The 20,409-nt window shown below is 40.4% G+C and overlaps 1 non-coding gene across 1 annotated transcript; it reads right to left on the bottom strand.

The window, feature by feature from the left end:
• Positions 1–13,691: 13,691 nt before the first annotated feature.
• LOC123325342 lies at positions 13,692–13,798 on the bottom strand. The gene has a single exon (XR_006540361.1). It is a non-coding gene; the product is annotated as a U6 spliceosomal RNA (small nuclear RNA).
• Between the last annotated feature and the right edge of the window lie 6,611 nt (positions 13,799–20,409).

Raw genomic sequence — 20,409 nt, 5'->3', positions numbered from 1 at the left:
CTTAGGAAAAACAGCCTCATTAAATCATAGTCATATCAACATACCAGACGAATGTTAAGAAAATGTTAAAGGGGTTCTGTGTATGGAGAAATTGTTGGAGTAATTTTTAATAAAGGAGCACCCTCATGTATCATGGCCACCAGTAACAGTAGATGTAATTCCTACCCCATTGCTCTCCCCATATTTGAAAGTGGGGCTTTGGCTTCCTCAATCACTGTAGGTTTATAATTTTATTTTATTGTGGTAAGAACACTTAGCATGAGATCTACCTTCTTGATAAAGTTTTAAGTGTACAATACATTATTGTTAATGTTGCACAAGGGTTGTACAACAGATCTCTAGAATGTACTTATTTTGCGTAATTGAGACCTTATGCCTATTGATTAGCAATTCCCCATCCCCGCTGCACCCTTTCATTTCCAGTCCCTGGCACGTACCACTTTATTCTGCTTCTAGGAGTTTGACTATTTTAAATACCTCATACAAGTGGAATCATGCAGTATTTGTCCTGTGACTGGCTTATTTTATTTAGCATAATGTCTTCAAGGTTCATCTGTTTCATATTGCAGGATTTCCTTCCTATTTATTTATTTTATATTTTTGTTTTTATTTATTTATTTTTTTTAAAGGATATAGGCTGCCGAAGGGCTGAAAAGAGAAAGAGGAGGGAGGGAGGGAAGGATCCCTCCAAAGGGCAAAAAGGGATAGCCTTCACCTTTTTGGGCAAGATAGGTCTGGCGGGTTCCCCCAGGGGCTTCGGGTCCTTAATGAGGAGGAACCTTGGCTGGAGGTCGTCAGTTCCCCAAGGAGTCCTAGAGTCAGTCTACTGAGGGAAAGTCCTGAGAAATTCCCAGAGAATCCGGGGAGAGCCCCGGGCTGGCAAAGGCTCCTAGTGTGGGGTCCACCAAATTGGGGTGGGGGAGCCCACAAAGGCTCCCGTATGGGCCACCAAGTGGGGTGTCTCTCCTGATCAGATGGGGGGGCCACCAAATATGGGGTGATCCTTTGGTTAGAAGCTGGCAGTGTGGGCAGTGAAAGAATTCACCCAAGGCAGAACAAAAGAAATAGAAGCTTATTGAATACAAAGGGAGGAAGCCGCAGGCAGGACAGCAGAGCCTGTTTGCCCCTTCTTTTTTTTTTTTAGATTTTATTTATTTATTTGACAGAGACACAGCGAGAGAGGGAACACAAGCAGGGGGAGTGGGGGAGGGAGAAGCAGGCCTCCCACCGAGCAGGGAGCCTGATGCGGGGCTCGATCCCAGGACCCTGGGATCATGACCTGAGCCGAAGGCAGACGCTTAACGACTGAGCCACCCAGGCGCCCCTGCCCCTTCTTTTTTAAAGCTAAATACTATTCCATGGCATGTATATACCACATCTTCTTTATTTATCCATTGACAGAAGCTTAGGATATTTCCATATCTTGCCTATTGTGAATAATGCTTCATTGAGTATGGGAGTGCAGATAATCTCTTCCAGATCCTCATTTCATTCTTATGGATAAATCCATTAATTTTTTGAGGAATCTCCATACTGTTTTGCATAGTGACTACACCATTTTACATTCCAACAACAATGTTCTAATTTCTCCACATCCTTGCCAACACTGATATTTGTTAGTCTGATGGTCACCCTAACAGGTGGGAGGTGATCTCATTATGGTTTTGATTTGCATTTCTCTGATTATTAGTGACATCGAGCATCTTTTCATATACCTGTTGGCTATTTCTTTGGAGAAATGACTATATAAGTCTTTGGCCTATTTTTAAGTTGAGTTTTAGGTTTTTTTGCTGTTGAGTTGTATGAGCTCCTTATATATTTTGGAAGCAAAATCCTTATCTGGCATATGGTTTACAAATATTTTCTCCCATTCTACAGTTTGCCTTTTCACTTTCTTGTTTCTTCTTTCTCACTCTAGTTTTTGCTGTTGTTATTTTTTGTTTGCTTGTTTGTTTTAGGGCAACATAAAAGGAGATATAACATGCTCAGCAAATTTTAGCTGGTAATTTTCACATTTTTATTCAATAAAAGCTGATGTTTATAATGATGTTTTAGAAATTCCAAGATGCCGGTATTATTGTTGAAGAAAGATAAAATTCATGCTAGTTTTTTTCATATATATATATTCTATATATTTCATTTATTTTTACCTATATTTTATTCTAAATTTTTCTTGTGCTCTTAACTGTGTGCTCAGTGCTTTACATGCATTATGTCATTGAATTCTAACATCACGTGAGGTATGTATTATTCCATCTTACAGATGAGAAAAGCTCAGGGAGACTGAGTAACTCACCCAAGATCATACAGCAGGTGGCAGAGTTGGAACTGAGGTCTACTTGTATCCAAAGGCCTCGTAATTCTGTTCTGCCACACTACCTCTACATCTTTGAAAACTGTGGATCTGAATGTCATATACATGAATGCAATCGTATGTATATGTGCACACCTACCCACAATGTTAACTAGAATAGTACTCAGCCATTCCAGGTAGCTCTTTGTTGTAGATAGATAGATAGAGGGTTTAGACCCCCACAGTGTAACATTATACTCCTTTTTTCACTTTGAAAATCTTTGGCCAGCACTGCCAACAGGTAACCAATTTGATTTATATGAATTTTATCTCATCTCAGATTTGCCTGTTTGGGGATGGAAGTGACGAAATGAGGCAGAAGAGTGAGTTGATGGAAAAGGCATTGTATAATATTCACTATGTGCTTTCTGTACTAAGCAAAGAGCTTTGTAGTTGTGGTGTGTAGTAGAAGCCCATCTGTATCATATCAGAGTCCACTTTACTTGGGGAAAACCCACTGCATGCGGTTCTCGTGAGACTAGACTCCTTCCTCCTCCCTGCCTGGCAAGGAATGGTCATTTGATCAGTACGTAGGCAGAGAACTCCATTTCCTTGGCCAAAGGGATTGGATCAGAAATGGGCATATGACCCAGTTTGTGTTATTTTAACCTCTTCGTGAGATTTTTGCTGTGACTATCAAGAGTTTTCTTTTTTTACCTAGGAAAAATAGTTGTGAGGGTAAAGATTAGTGGCTGTCTGAGCCACCATGTGTAGGCTACACCGTAGTCTAGGAATGAACTTGAGAAAAGCAGAGCCAAAAGTTTGAGAGAAATATTGGAATGCCTAATGACATCAGTTGAACCCTTTGATTCAGCTGTGCTCGAAGCCAGCTTCATTGCCTTGAACTTTCCAATGACATGAGCCTCCTTGGAGCAATGGCATATTCAGGGCTGGAATTGTGAGGTGTGCATAGGTCCCAGAAAGTAAGGAAGTGATCAAAAATAACGGGGCATGTCAGAAGGACACAGGAACCAATGTGAAGACTCTCCTAAGAGCCACATCTGGGACAATTTTAGCATAATAATAATAACAGAATATTTGATATGTAATAAGTATGTGAGTCCATACCGAATAAACAAATAAATCAGGGAAATGGGACAGCTTTTCCTTAACAGTAGAATTCTAGTTGATAAGTGTAAGATGCATGGTGGAAACAGAAGCTTACCATTTGCCAAACACCACAGTAATAATTGTTGCAGGCAATAATCATTGGTGGATGCTAAAATGAGTGAATGAAAGTATGATGAGAAAAGCCTATTTGCACCATCCCAAGATATCACCTTACAAAATACTTATTTACAAAGGAGAAACTAGTAACTCTACAGTGGAGAAACCTTGTAGATACTACCTTGACCAAGTAATCAAAGTTAATATCACAGCAATGAGACATTGACATGTGGCTTCTGATATGATGCCCTAAGAAGGACACAATGTCACTTCTGTGGTATTCTTATCAAAAATGCATAACCTGAATCTAAATCATGAGAAAATCTGAGACAAACTCAAGTTGAGGGACTTACTTTATTTTATATATTTAAAGATTTTATTTATTCATTTGATAGAGAGAGACACAGCGAGAGAGGGAACACAAGCAGGGGGAGTGGGAGAAGGAGAAGCAGGCTCCCTGCCAAGCAGGGAGCCCGATGTGGGGCTCAATCCCAGGACCCTGGGATCATGACCTGAGCCGAAGGCAGACGCTTAACGACTGAGCCACCCAGGTGCCCCGAGGGACTTATTTTAAATAACTGGCTAGTATTCTTCAAACTTGTCAAAGTCAAGAAGGGTAAAGAAGACTGAGGAACTTTCCCAGATTGGTAGAGACCAAGGAGATATGAAGCCTCAAAGCAACATGGGATCCTGGACCGGAAAAAGACAATTGTCAAAATTTGATTCAGGTTTATAGATTAAGGTATTTTTATCAATATTAATTTCCTGGTTTTAGTGGTTTATGGCAGGGGCCACTCCCTGCTCAGCGGGGAGTCTGCTTCTCCCTCTCCCTCTAACCCCCCCAACCCTGCTCATGCATGCTCTCTCTCTCTTAAATAAATAAATAAAATCCTAAAAAAAAAAGAGTTTATGGTAGTTAATTTGTTTATATTTTGGGGAAGCTGGGTGAAGGGTATATGGAAATTGAGTAGTGTTTTTGTAATTCTTTTGGAAATCTAAAATTACTCTAAATAAAATTATTTCCCCTCTTGTTGTCATTTTAAGTTATTTTATGTTAGGTTTCTCTCATCTGAAACCAAAAATGCCGTAATTTAATAAAGTATACTTATTTTGTTGAATTTTCACAACAGCCCCAACAAAGCTTTAGGTAGTTTAAATAATTTTCACATAGTAAATGACAGAGCCAGGATTTGAATCTACATCTGCTTGACTTCAAAATTTTATGCATATTATAAAAATAACCAACTGGATAAGCAGTCCAGCTTATGTTAAAATTTACTGTATTTTCAAAAACTCTACCTTGAACCAGAGAAGACTTGAAGCAGAATACTTGAGATTTGAGTACAGGTTAGGAGAAATATTGGCAAAATATTAGAAAATATTTTAGTGTTTGTGTTTTATAAGCATACAGTAAAACTCTAATTATGTGGTACAGGAAGGCATACCAATTAGCCTCAATATGGACTTCCTCTGAAAATAATTAACATTTGACAGACAGTATGATCTAATGAACCAGATGACCGAGGCATTTTTCCAATGGGTTACATACCTGGTTTAAGCCTTTGATGAACTGTTGTTTTAGATGGGAGTAGTTTAAATTTAAGAAAAAGCAAACAGTAGGGCATGTTAAAAGTATCTATTAACTAAACACCCTGAAAGGGTATAAAATGCCTCCAGCTGCCAAAAAACAATTAGGCTGCAAATATGCCTTTGGTTACCTAACTACACATTCCCTAAACATTTAATTCTAATTAATTTTCTTCATTACACAACAATGCCTCTCCTAATTACACTAGAGAAATTCTATAAACCTACTAGCTATTCGAAGTCTTTATTGCACAAATTATTCTGGTAGGCCCCTATTAGAAGCAAATCCTCACTCTTTAATTTATACATACCTCATCTCAGCAGACATGGGCTACTTAGTAAACCCTTGACAGCCCAGCAAACTAATCCTGATGTGACCATTTTCCAAATTAGGAATTTTGGCGTGATGGAATACCAAGGCTGAATAATTTAAAACATACCAAGGTAAAGGAAAGAAATGTACAAACACAAGGACCGTGTAGCATCCGAATTCATACACATGTTGCCAAAGTTTGTGATCCCTGGATCAGCAAGAGAGGCTGACTCTGAGGAGAAAAAAAACGCCTTTGCTTTCAGTGAACTCGTAAGTACAAAGGGTAGGCAGTGGCGGTCCTCAGGCACCAGAAACAATACAGCGAGTACAGTCAGTATAAAGAACTAAATGGTTCATTGGATCATAGACTTTTAAGGGTAGGAAAAGACCCCGAACCCCTCACCTCATAAACGAGGACATCAAGGTCCATTAAAGTGACTTGGGCTGGTGCCACTCTCCAAGGTCCTGGCAGAGCTGGCTACACAACACAGTGTCACCCTAGAGAGGGTTAGTACACTTGATTGGAGCCTATTAGCTGTTTGAAAGTTGGGGCAAAGCAGAGTTTGATTCCTACACAGCTATTTTTGGCTTCCTTTCCCAGCCACATAAAAACTGGTGAACTTAATTATCAAGGTTTTGGAGGATGACATGTAAGCCAATCAGTACACATGCATCTTCAGTATTCAAAACTCAAAGCCAATGGATGGTGATTTAGCAGCTCCCCTTTCTATGCCTGGAGTGTGGTGATTAATCAACCATCTCAGCCCAGGCCTAGGGACATGCTTCTGACTTTTTTTTGGTACATACGAATTTTCTCTCATGACATTAGATGAAAAGTTACCTAGAGTTTTGCTAGCATCAGCATCACTTGGGAGATTATTAGTTCCCAAACCTATAGGAACAGAATTTGCATTTTAACAAGATCCCCAGATAATTCATGTGCTCACTGAAGTTTGAACAGCATGGGTCTAGAGCAGTAATCCTCAAATGTTAGCATGCCTCCACTCATCCGGAGGGTACCCCATCCCCAGAATTTCTGAGGCCTAGAATTGGCATCTCTAACAAGGCTATCAGGAGACTTCTGAGACAAAAGTTTGGATTCTGGCATAGACTCTCTGCTTTGCCAGATCTTTGGGGGTTTTGGAGATTCAGTTGCTGGAGTTTTTGGTAACCGAGGGCTCTTTATTGTTCACGAAGTGTGGATTTGTGCAGTCCTTTTGGTGACTGGAAATTCTACACATTTGAAGATATCAGTAAGTCAGTGGTTTCAGAGGTAGGTTGTTAATGCAGATTGCTGATCCCCACCGCCAACCCCTCCCCCACCCCCCCAAATTAGTGGGTCCTGGATGAGATCCAGAAATATGCATTTTTAATAAACAACCACCTGATTCTGAGACAGGTGGTCAAACAACATACTCCGAGAAACACTGATTTAAATGCTGAACATCTTAGGGAAAAAGCAGGATTTGTGCCCTCACAGCAGCAGGATTTCAACATTCTCCCAGTGCAGGCAGCAAGTACTTCTCATAATTTAGAAATTGAAGCAGTTCCAGGAAGTCAGTCCACTGAGCCTTTCCCTCATGGAAGCCCCAGTAGAACTTGCTCACTCCTCCTTTCTTAATTATGTCTGGCCAGAAGTGAGCACTCCAGCCGCTGTGTTCTTTAATCTACTTATCCATCTTATAACTGCAATTAATCAGGTGCAGCCATCCATCTGGTTAATATGAGGACAAGCTGTTAATTTGTGAATGAAGATAAAGGTCTAAAGACTACAAACAAACTAACAAGGAGCTCTAGAAGGTAACATTTACCCCAATCCCTGCAAAGCAGGGTGAAGGAACAGAGGAATTCACTTGTTACAATAAAATAAGGAAACACTTTTTGGTGGAGGGAAGTGAATATAGAATTTAGGCACCTCTGGGTATCCATGTGGCTTGTCCCCAGGTCATCTCTGAACTTAGAATCTTTAGCTGTAGTACAGGAAAATAATAGGACTTAATCTTCATCTCAGGGAAGTGAGGAGACTCCACTGAGATCAAGAGAGACAAAACACTTTGTAAAATGCAGCAGAAATATTTTTGGTCGTTTCTGTGTATTTCTTTTACTTGTTTCATAGATATACAGGGGTATCTCTTTTCATGCGCATCTGACACTTTCTGAGTTTTCTAGCAAGGAGATTGCACACGTTGATCACATGGTAGCTTTGCTATTTTATAGTCTTCAAGTTTTTTTGGTTTGTTTAGTTTTTTGGTTTCTAAAATCCACAGAACAGATTCTCTAATCCTTTCCAATGTCAGTCTTAAACTTAAATGTACATTTCAGTATGTTATGGACTGAAGGTGTCCTCTTCAAATCCCCTTGTTGAAACCTTAACACCCCGTGTGATGGAATTGGAGGTGGGCCTTTGAGAGGTAATTAGATTAAGATTATATTTTGAGGGTGGGACCCTGGTAATGGGAATAGTGCCTTTATAAGAAGAGGAAGAGAGAGAGAGCACCTAGGAAAGGCCATGTGAGCACACAGCAAGGAGACACATTTCTTCAAACCTGGAAGAGTGTCCTCACCAAGAACTGAATCTGCCAGCACCTTAATATTGGACATCACAGCCTGCAGAACTGTGAGAAATAAATATTTGTTGTTTAAGCACCCCCCCCATTCCCTTCAGTTTATGGTATTTTGTTATAGCAGCCTGAGCTGACTCAGATGGGGCTCCCTGCCACTGGGCCCAATTCAGTAGGTTTGGGAGGAGCCTGGGAATTTGCATTTTTGGGGTGGATTTTTTTTTTTTAAGATTTTATTTATTTATTTGAGATAGAGTGAGATAGGGCACAAGCAGGAGAGGGAGAAGCAGGCTCCCCGCTGAGCAGGGAGCCCAATGTGGGGGCTCAATCCCAGGACCCTGAGATCATGACCTGAGCTGAAAGCAGATGCTTAACCAACTGAGCCACCCAGGCGCCCCAAGAGAATTTGCATTTTTGACAAGATCACTTTCCTTTTTAATTCTGCGGGGTTATGGACTGCATTTTAAGCACCACTGCATTAAAACAAAATTTCCTCTGATTACAAAATGTAAGCTTTCTTTACTTTTAAAAAGTTTATGTTCTCTACCTCATATTCCTACTCCTGGTCTCCAATTTAAAAGGAAGCATACTCCAGATTTAGAACTAAATGAGGTATAGAGAAAATATACACCTAATGACCTTGCATGCACTTTTGTCAACACTGCACTAAGCACAATTTCTTCTTTTCCATGTCATTTAGAAATATTTTGAAAGCCTTTCAACTACCCTAGGAGTTTACGATCAAGTTGGGAAGACCAAATACACCCTGCAAAACACCTTGCGAATAATTACTGAGCAAAATAAACTATAAATGCAGAACAACATTGCCTAAAGTCCCCAGGTGAGAGCACTGTCACATTCCTAAAAGGAGAAATTGAGATCTAAATCCCAAGTGCTCAGAAAATCTACTTTATCACTTCAACTTGTTTACAGCTAGCTAGAGGCAAACCTCTAGACTACAGTTCAATCACAGATGGGGTAAAACTTTGAAGTGCTTCCAGTGGCCTAACGGTCTGCCCCATGTCATTAGATAAAGTCTGAGAGCAGTCTCTCTGAGTGTGATCTATGGGCCACCTGCAGCAGGATTGCCTTAGAAATCTATTCAATGTACTCATTAAAAATGACCTCCCCCAAAAAACCTTGAAAGCCAGGTTGTGGAAACTTGTCATTTACCTAGCTCCCCAGATAACTCTTATGTTTAGTTTGAGAGGACATCCTCCAGGAACTTCTCCCCAACCCCACCCAGTGCATCTGACTTCTGGGATTACCACTTTGTTCTTGAGACAATGCTACTTGGCAGGCATGGTTAAACCTGCAGCTGTCAGGAGATGTTGAGTTTTCAGTTTCAGTCTGGGTAGATTCAGATAGGACAGGAGCCTTCCCTTTGCACTCGCAAGCACAGAGATCTGTGATGGAAAAATGGGGAGGTGAAACTCTGTGCTGTGAATTGTGTAAGACTGTTGAATCACAGACCTGTACCTCTGAAAAAAATAATACATTATATGTTAAAAAAAAAAAGATAGTAGGAAGGGAGAAATGAAGGGGGGGTGAAATCGGTGGGGGAGACGAACCATGAGAGATTATGGACTGTGAGAAACAAACTGAGGGTTCTAGAGGGGAGGAGGGTGGGAGGATGGGTTAGCCTGATGATGGGTATTAAAGAGGGCACGTACTGCATGGAGCACTGGGTGTTATACGCACACAATGAATCATGGAACACTACATCAAAAACTAATGATGTATGGTGATTAACATAACATAATAATAATAATAATAAAAAAAGGAAATCCAAAGAAAGAAAAAAGGATCAGGGTCTGAGGATAGTTTCAAGAGCCCTGTCGCTGTGGGGCGGGTCCCAGGGAGTTCGACTGATTAGGTTGAGACTGTAGTGTGAACCCTGAAGGGTGGTGTTTGTTTGTTGTGAGCAAGTGCCTGATTTCAGCTTTGATTGCCCAGGCATCCATTTCAAAGTGGCGTCCACTTCAAAAATGACTATTTTTCATAAACACACGCCAGCGACATGATTCAATAAAAATCCAGGCCACCTCCCCGCACCGATGTTCCTAGGTTTTAGAGATCTTGGTTGATTTTGGTGACTGACCATTTGGGCCACTTGTCTTTTCCCTTCCCTGCACTTTAAATTCCCCCTGTTAGGTTTTAAATTCTCCAATAAAGAGAGAGCCCTTGAAACCCTAGGCCCCCACCTTCAACCCCGATAAAAACAGAATGTTTGGCACTCTCCTGTGCTCACTCTCCCTCCCTCTCCAACTTCTACTCCTCCCTGAGACCTCGCTGTGTGGCCCCAGGCGTGCTGTGTAATTTCTAGGTCTTGTAAATAATAAACCTTTATTTTTTCCAAAGTTTCCGGGTGGTTGTTGCTGAAGGGCGTCTTGCTATCATAATAAGAACGACAAGGGTCAGTCCAGTGGTAACATTGGTTTGGAAAGGAGTCTGTGGGAAGCTCACTGGAGTCCAGGTGAGTGCCCCCAGGCATTTCTAGCATTACTATTGATAAGCTGAGACCGGCACAAAACAGAGGTAGACTTATTTTTGTTTGTTTTCTTAAAATGTCCTATTTCTAAAAAGAAAATTTCTTTCATTTACCCATGCTGTATCCAAAGGGTAGATGACAGGAATATGAGGGCAGTAAATTTAGTCCTGTGATCTATTTATGAGCTTCAGGCTGAGGCAAAATCTTTTTTCTTGAAAGCCACTGAGCAATTTTTCTTTTTTTCTTTTTTTTAAAGCAATTTCTACTTATGAATGAATACATATCCATTGTGGACACCTGTAAAAGCAGCAATAAATGCAAAGAAATCTAATCCTACCAAAATAATCTAATGATTGCTGAGTGTATAGTGGTGTGGGATTTCAGATTATTAATAAATGGAGCCATGCTATGCATTTGCTACGTGCTATCTTCCCCTAATATAAATACTGCCACTGTTTTTCTCCTTTAAAATATATTCTGTGCTCTGATTTTTAAAATGGCTACATAGTTCCCCATTGTATTGATATTATGGTTTATATACATAGTCATTGATTATGGAATGCACTGTCCTTTGATAGTTCCCAACAAGATCTCCCTGTTTTATACCAGATGGCTTCTCCAGCTCTTGCCTAATGATCAAGGGGTAATGTTCTGATTATAGTGGTTGTTCCATTTTTCTCCCTTTAGATCACTTACGTTCTCATTTCATCCTTAGGGGCTTTCTGAAAGCAACTACAGCAGTCTCAACCCCTTGTATTTCATTCATTCATTTATTTATTCATCAAATATTGAGGAAATGGAGGTGACAGATACAAACCCTGCCTTTCATGGCTTTGATTCTGGTTTGAGCTCCAGAGCAATATACTAGTAAAAAAAAATATAATGCCAAGTAGTGAGAAGAATCACTTAAGTAGGTCTAGATTTATCGCTCTTAATTGGAAGGACATCTGTTACACTACAAACATTACTATCAGCAAAATCAGGGTAGAAGGCTGAGGTCACAGTGGGTCAAGGGGAGGAGATCAAGGACCCCCTCTCCTCCAATATATGAGTACTTCTCACTCTGTCACTGATTGTCTTCCTGGTTCCCCATTTTATGTACCATATAAAGGCATGATCTGGTTATTAGCTCAATGGATGACAATTTTTTAAATTAGATGGCGAACACCAGGCCTCCTTTCTGAAGTAGATCATTTTATTTATAATGGTCTTGCCTTTGGCTTGCTGCTTACTGTTTTTGTGGTTTTTCTTTTGTTGTTGCTTCTTTCTTTCTTTCTTTCTATCAATGAAGGATTTAGACTGGATGGACAGTGTTGGGAGTCTTGTTTCTCTTTTAAAGTTGAACAGAATGCTATTTATTGCGTATTTCTGGGGTCAAGCAAACCAATAAAGGAGGCCAACAAAAGCATGTCCTTCAGAAGTCACCAGCTCACTGAACGTGTATTGTGGCAAAAGCTGGACTTTTGTATCTTAAGAAAAAGGGATGGATCCCAATACTATCTGACTTCTCTGTCAGACCGCAGATGAAGAGAAACCAGTCCAAAAAGTTATGTTTCCTCACTGAACCTTCAGGTGTCTGCTCATAGATGAGCTTCTAATTAACCAAAGTCTGGCTCCCATGAGGTCACTAAAAATCTGACACTTTTTCAGAAGTAAATTTTAGAGTAACCCTCTGATCATTTTAGAGAGCATTGAAGCATAAAAGCATTTTGCTTTCCAATGGAAGTTCTTTTCTGTTCGTGTCAAAGATAAAATCTCCATGATCCCTTCTGTGTTTCTAAGCATCACGGCTAAACAACTTAAAGAAATTTCCCATCCTTTTTCTCTAATTTGAACCTAAGCAGGCTTGAAGGGAGCAATAATGATATCTAGGATGGCTTCGTGTAGACCTCGATGGTTTTTGTGTATTTTCATTATGCATTTATTTGGTAATCAGAGGAAGTTATTTTGCTTCTTATATATCCAATTCCTCAAACAGAGTAAAGTCAGAATAAAGTGAACCATCAAGTGTTATAAAAGATTCACATTAGAGGAAAATATCCTTTTAGCTTTATTTTTATGGGAAGGGAATTAAGAAGTGCATGCTCAACATTTGTTAAGTCTGACTATTGTAGAATCTATTTCCTTACTACGTAATGGTGAAATTTTTGTGGGTTAAAAAGAAAGGATGATACGTTAGTTGGCTTGGGCTGCCATAATAAGGTATCACAGACTGGGGTGGCTTAAACAACAGACATTCATTTTCTCACAGTTCTGGAGGCTGGAAGTCCCAGATCTCAAGGTGCTGTCACTATGGGTTTCCGTTAAGAGCTTCCTCCAAGCTGGCAGACGGCACCTTCTCTCAGAGTGCCTACAAGGCCTTTTCTCTGCGCATGCTCGGAGAGAGTGCTCTGGTTTCTTTTCCTCTTCCGATAAGGACCCGTCCAACTGGATTAGGACCCCACCCTTGTGACCTTATTAACTTTAATTATCTTGAAGGCCCTATCTTCAAAAATAGTCACATTACGGGTTAGGGTTTCACCATGAGTTTTGAGGGACACAATTCAGTCCGTAACAGATGGAATAATTCTGAGGGACTTTTGTGTGGGATCTTTCTGAAAGAGTTCTTCGCAAGTGTGAAAACCCTTGTAACCTCTATCACTGAAGTAGGTAGAGAGGGGAGTGATAATTTGAAATGGGACTTTTTAGTGCTGACAGAGCCTCAGACCTGAGCATGTTGACCCAGAACCCAGGGTTCCCCTTCAGGAGCTGGTTAAAACTTTTCAATCTACCTATGTGAGGGTTTCCAGATCCAAGCCTAGAGAATTTCTACAGGGTGGTGTGATACTTTGGTCTACCAAAAGCTTTCTCAGCTTTCTTTCTTAAATAAGAAACATGTTTGTTTGTTTATTTATTTATAGGAAGAATCACTTATTTTTTTAAAGATTTTATTTATATATTTATTTGAGTGATGGGGAGAGAGAGAGAGCAAGAGGAGGGACAGAAGGAGAGGGAGAGAGAGAATTTCAAGCCGACTCTGTGCGGGGCTCCATCCCAGGACCCTGAGTTCATGACCTGAGCTGAAATAAAGAGTCAGACACTCAACCAACTGGGCCACCCAGGTACCCCAAGAAATATGTTTATTAATAACCAAGTCACCTTTTCCTTTACCTTTAGTGTCAGTCCCCAACCAAGCTAAACACATGTTTCTGAACTGGATTTAATGCATATCTTTTTTTTTTTAATATGGAACGCTTCACGAATTTGCGTGTCATCCTTGCGCAGGGCCCATGCTAATCTTCTCTGTATAGTTCCAATTTTAGTATATGTGCTGCCGAAGCGAGCACGATTTAATGCGTATCTTAATGACCACTTTTGTCAAGGATTTATGCAGTCTTCCTTGTGCTCTTTGAGAAACTTCAAGTTCATGTAATTTTTTAACCTGCCTCATTCTACTTTATATATGTCAAACCTCTCAGTCTTCAAAAGGGAACAATTGTGCTCTCTTTGGACATAAATGCTCTTGCTGCTGGTGAAATCAGGTCTGTTTGTTCAATTATAGGACTTTCTCTGGATGCCTACAATGGGACATTATGTCTGGTCAGTTAGTGGTCCTTTAACCTTCAGGCAAAAACAGCATGGCCTGGAGAAGAAAATTTATTTTTTCTCCTGATTAAAAAAAAAAGATTATGGATGATCATTACAGAAAACAGGAAGGAGAAGGAAGAGAAGAAGAAGAAGAAGAAGAAGAAGAGGAAGTGCAAACCCCACATACGAGAAAGCAAGCTCATCATTTTACCACGAAGAAATAGTCATTGTTAACATTTTGGCTTATTTTCACCTGGTCCTTATTTTAATAGTATTGACAGAGTATTTGTCATGTGTTAAATACTTTGCATTCAATTAAAGATAGATCTTGTTATCTTAAACTCTTAGAAACTACTATGATGCATACAGATAATGTATTTAGGGTACTCCCCATCTACACCCACCCCTATAGATGGATTCCTCTGTGTGGGTTTCTCTGTACCTTATTTTACTCAATATTGCTATTATAGACATTTAATCATGAAAATAAATAATCTTTAAAAATATCTATTTCAGGGGCACCTGGGTGGCTCAGTTGGTTAAGCGACTGCCTTCAGCTCAGGTCATGGTCCTGGAGTCCTGGGATCGAGCCCCGCATCGGGCTCCCTGCTCTGCAGGGAGCCTGCTTCTCCCTCTGACCCTCCCCCCTCTCATGTACTCTCTCTCTCTCTCTCTCATTCTTGCTCTCTCAAATAAGTAAATAAATAAATCTTTAAAAAAAAATATCTATTTCATACCTCTATTTCAGGCTGCAGATGTAACACGATGTATTTAATCACTTCCCCACTGCTGGCTTTTGAGGTTGTTGCTTGCCTTTTTATGCTGTTGCTTTCAGCATACTTGTTCTGCCAAATCAGAACCAAAATGTCTATATTCTGAAACTTGATTTTACAGTAGGTATCAGGGCCTTTTTTTTTTTTTTTAAACTATCTGGAAATTCTCTCTTATACCTGGTTATAGACAAAAAGACGTTGAAATATGAGCATTTCCAGAGAGGGGGAGGGGCATCAAAATCACTTTAAAGATTGGCAAACAGGATCTGAAGTCCTCTTAGACCACAGTTCCTTCTATCACCTGACTGCTTCCATCAATTCCATACACATCTGTTTGGGGCGCAGACACCCCCTCCTGGCAGAGGGCTCACATGGCCTTTTCTCTGTGCATGCGCAGAGGGAGCGCTATGGTTTCATGGCGTGGGTAACTTTATTTTGATAAAATTATAAGCTTCTGAAACACTTGTAAGAATAATAATACAAAGAGCTTCCCTTTTAAAAAGACTATTTTTAAAGAGCAGTTTTAGGTTCACAGCAAAATTGAGGGGAAGGTACAGAGGTTGCTCATACACTCCCTGCTGCACACACTCAGAGCTTCCCCCATTGTTAACATCCCCCACCTCTTCATCCCTCCCTCTCTCTGACCCTGGCAACCGCTGATCTTTTTACTGTCTCCATGGATTTTGCCTTTTGCAGAATTTCATATAGTTGGAATCATGCAAGTCTGATCATTTTTAAGAAGAAGGCACGAAAAGCTGCTGTGAGAGTGAGGGTTGTCAACTGTGAGCTTTGCTGTAAGGTGACTTCACTGGCTATTTCATTAGGATAACCCAATATCAGTATTATTAGGTATTTCCTCTTTGACTGGTCAGATTTCCTGCAGAAGTCTTTTGTTATATCATGCCCAGACGGTACTAATTTGGGTGTCAACATTCTGGGCTCAAGTCGGGGAGGAAGGCTGGGGTCTCAGGTTCTGGGATGTAAACTTTCTCTTAATCCTCCCGTTTTTGGTAGATGCTCCCTGCCTTGGCCTCCATAATATCCTCACTGGCCTTCTGTGCAGAGAAGGGGAGGAAATCTGTGCTTTTAACTGCTCATAAAACAGATGACACCAATTTTCAGGTTTTTAGTCCCATCCTTACTCCACAGTTCCAGAAGTCTCTAATGTGACAAACCGCTGGGCCTTTTGGGTTCTGACATCGAATGAGTTGCTTCTTGGGTCACCCTTCTGACAGATTAGGTTTCTGCTTCCCAGGTCTGCTAGCTAAATCAATGACCACTTAGTCTGTTGTCCAAATCTCCAAATTTTTTTTTCATTTTCTCTTCTATTCTTTGTCCTTATGAGTTTATGCCTTTTTCTTTTAAAATCCCTTTAGTATTGGGCGCCTGGGTGGCTCAGTTGGTTAAGCGACTGCCTTCGGCTCAGCTCATGATCCTGGAGTCCCAGGATCGAGTCCCACGTTGGGCTCCCTGCTCAGCAGGGAGTCTGCTTCTCTCTCTGACCCTCCCCCCTCTCATGCTCTCTATCTCATTCTCTCTCTCAAATAAATAAATAAAATCTAAAAAAAAAAATAATAAAAAAATCAAATCCCTTTAGTATTGATATAGCAAGGTTTTGGGAGGCAGAGGAGATAATGTGTGTATTCTATTTCCTGAATTTTACTGAAAGTTTCCTAACACTTTTTTATATAATAAAACACTTTTTTTGTGTTATGGGTTTTTTTTCTTTAAAGATTTTATTTATTTATTTGCCAGAGAGAGAGAGAGAGAGTGAGCACATGAGCAGGGGGGAGGGGCAGAAAGAGAGGGAGAAGCAGACTCCCCGCTGAGCAGGGAGCCTGATGCGGGATTCGATCCCAGGACCTGGAGATCCTGACCTGAACAGAAGGCAGACGCTTAACTGCCTGAGCCACCCAGGTGCCCTTTTTTGTGTTATGGTTTTATTCCTATGTAGGTGAAGCATACTATTGATTATGAAGCCCTCGTAGTTTGTCCTACTGCACCATTCTTAAAATTACAAGTGCTAGAGGGAGACAGAACTTTGTTCAAACAATGGCTCTGCCAGCTACTAGCTTTGTGACCCTGGGAAAGTCGCTTCATTTTGCCAAAGCCTCAATTTCCTCGCTTGTAAAATGAAGATGAAAATGACACTTGCCTCCTATGAGTGTTTTAAGGATTAACCAAGACAGTAGATTTAATGTGTCATCACGGTGCCTGACTCATAGTAGGTGCTCAGGAAATGGCTGCCCTTGGCCTGGTGCTCATCCTTAAATTAGTGTAGTGGAAGTGGCAGAAAATGGTCGAAAGAGCGAAGATATTTCCAGGGATTGAGCCTGTTTCTGAAATGCCGGTTTCTGTAAAAGTTAATCTTTAGATCTCACCTGGATGGGCAACTCTTGACATTTGAAGCAGGGAGACCTAATCCACAGGTGAAGGCCATAACAACCCTCATTCATTCATTCATTCATTCATTCATCAAGGAGTGCTCACTGTGTGGAGCATTTTAAGGTACATATTATTTAGCCTATGAGTTAAGCACTAAATACTTCAGAATGCCTCTCATAAAGCAACATTGTTTCATATTAAGATTTAATAGAATTAACAAAATATCCTTAATAGTATCTAATATTCAGTACATATTAAAACTGCTTTGATTATCATAATTTCCGTTTTCTAAACATTTGCTCTGTTTATTGATTTGGTTTCCAAATGTGGTCTTTTTATTGTTTTTTCATTCTTAAATCTCAGTTTTCTTTTAGCTCTCTCTCTCCTGCCCCCAAGCACTTCCCTTTTCTTTTTTCCCCCCTGTCTTTGCTTGTTGAAGAAAGAAGGTAATGGTTCCATCGAAAGCCCCATATTCTGGATCTGGCCAATGCATCCTCGTGGTACAGGTTAACTTGTTTCTCTATCTCCAGTACTCTGTGTGTTGGGGGAGGTGGAACTAAAGGCAGATTAATTTCCACATCAATTTATTTTTTATTTCTTTTGGAAGAATATGTTATAGTGGTCCCATGTAATTTATATCTTATCATGTCACATGATACATAATCTTTGGTTGTTTAGTGTTTAGTGATACTAATAAATCAGTGGTTTCAGGTGATGATATTCTCACTCTTTCAGGGTAAAGTTTCCCATCAACATTTTATTTAATTGTTTTATCATCTATTATTGACTATTATACATTGAATTGTGTCCTCACAAAAGATATGTTGAAATGCTAACCTCTGGTACCTATGAATGTAATCTCATTTGTGAATAGGATTTTTGCAGATATAATCAAGTTAAGATGAAGTCATTAGGGTGGGCTTAAATCCAGTATGACTGGTGTCCTCCTAAGAAGAGGAAAATGTCATGTAAAGTCAGAGACTTTAACCCCTCAAACAGTGGGGCACCTCTTTCCAGTTGCCCTCACTCAGAGGAAACAAGGATTGATCTGGCCCCCAGTGATGTAGGTGGTGGGTGAGGACGCCCCCGCCTGGATTCTGGGCTGCACACATGATGAGCCAGCAAGGATGCTTTCTCCCACCATGCTCTCCCCAACATCCTAGGCACATCGTTTTATAATCCGGTTTCTTAGGTATAAGGAGTTGTATTTTTATTTCATTTTCTAAGTCCTAGAACTTAACAGAAAAGCCTTTTTTTTTTAAAAAAAGATTTTATTTATTTATTTGACAGAGAGGGACACAGCGAGAGAGGGAACACAAGCAGGGGGAGTAGAAGAGGGAGAAGCAGGCTTCCTGTAGAGCAGGGAGCCCGATGCGGGGCTCGATCCCAGGACCCTGGGATCACGACCTGAGCTGAAGGCAGATGCTTAACAACTGAGCCACCCAGGTGCCCCAACAGAAAAGCCTTTTAAATATTCTTTTAGGGGTGCCTGGATGGCTCTGGTGGTCTCTGTCAAATAAATAAATAAAATCTCTAAAAATTTTATTTATTTATTGAGAGAGAGAGAGGGAGAGCACAACCAGGGGGAGCAGCAGAAGGAGAGGGAGAAGCAGGCTCCCCACTGAGCAGGGAGCCCGCTGCGGGGCTCGATCCCAGGACCCTGGGCTTACGACTTGAGCTGAAGGCAGATGCTTAACTGGCTGAACCACCCAGGCGCCCCTAAAAAAAAATTCTTTTATTTTATTTTTGGTTAATAGTTTTGTACTTTGTATTTTTTAATACAACCAACCAGTCTTTTTCCTAGCTGATCTTCTCCAAAGCATTGCTCTTTCTTACTGACAATAAAAATGGGTTCATGGCTCCAGTTAAAAACAACAACAACAAAAACAAGACAAAGCCTGGAATAATACAGGTGCAAGCCAAGGAATGCACAAGGATTGATGGGGTCGCCACCAGAAATGAGGAAGAGGCCAAGTAGGATTCTATCCAGAGTTGCAAAGGGAGCATGGCCTTGCTGACACCTTCATTTCAGACCACCAGCCTTCAGAACTGTGAGGGAACACATTTCTGTTGTTTTAAGCCACCCAGTCTGTGGACTTCCTTACAGCAGCCCTAGGAAAGTAGCACAATGGCCATTTCCTGGATTTGGTGGTTTCATTGAAAGTTGTGAAATGGTAATATTTGAATTCTGTCACTTCTTCTGTATCTATTAGCTGGAATTATTTCAGTAGAAAAACTTTCTTTCTTTCCCCAAGTCTATTTCATTGCCTTGGAATATATTTACTCTAGAAAGGTATAGTATATGTTGATGTTTTTTCCCATTCATTCATTCATTCATTCAAGTAAGCTTTATGCCCAGGGTAGGGCTTGAACGCATGACCCTGAGACCAAGAGTTGCATGCTGTAGGGGTGCCTTGGGTGGCTCAGTTGGTTAAGAGTCTGACTCTTGATTTCTGCTCAGGTCATGATCTCAGGGTTGTGCGATTGAGCCCCAGGTCAGGCTCTGCACTCAGCATGGAGTCTGCTTGAGATTCTCTCTCTCTCTCTCTCTCTCTGCTTTGGCCCCCCCACCCCTCTTTCTAAAATAAATAAATAAATCTTTAAAAAAAAAAAAAAAGAGTTGCATGCTCTAGTGATTGAGCCAACCAGGCACCCTTGTTCTTTCTGTTTTGATTGTCAAATTTCAAAGTAATGAGTTGGCAACACTTAGTGATGTCCAATGAGCTTATTTTTTCCCCATTTTTTCTTTTGAGTATATTATGGACTTATGAACTTATTTAAAAGAGAATGTCATTAATAAATTATTCTGGGCCTCTGGGCTTCTCCCAGTTGTAAATGAAATGTAGGATTGATATCTTGCCCGTGGGTAAAATGTATACTAAGAAAAACGACCTTGTTAGGATGTCTAAGAAAATGCCTTTTGGTGACCCAGTGGGAGTCTATTTAAGTTCCAGTAGGGTCAAAGTTGAGTTTGGCTCAGATAATTCTCTGAAAACCAGTATAATATTAAATGTAATTATATTACTATTTGTTTTCCAGCTTGATAAATCTATCTCCTTAGAACTGCCACCATTTTGCTTGGAGAAGAATTAAGTTTAGATACACTCTCAGAATTTCTTCCTATCTATCTCAAAACCATTACAAGCTATGAAAGACTCCCTCTTTTTATGGGGCAGATGAACATGAGGATAAAGAGTAGCAAATGAATGGAG

The sequence above is a fragment of the Neomonachus schauinslandi genome, chromosome 7, assembly GCF_002201575.2.
Source record: "Neomonachus schauinslandi chromosome 7, ASM220157v2, whole genome shotgun sequence".
NCBI classification, from domain to species: Eukaryota; Metazoa; Chordata; class Mammalia; order Carnivora; family Phocidae; genus Neomonachus; species Neomonachus schauinslandi.
The sequence above is the reverse complement of the archived record's forward strand: the minus strand, read 5'-3'. Positions and strand labels throughout refer to the sequence as shown.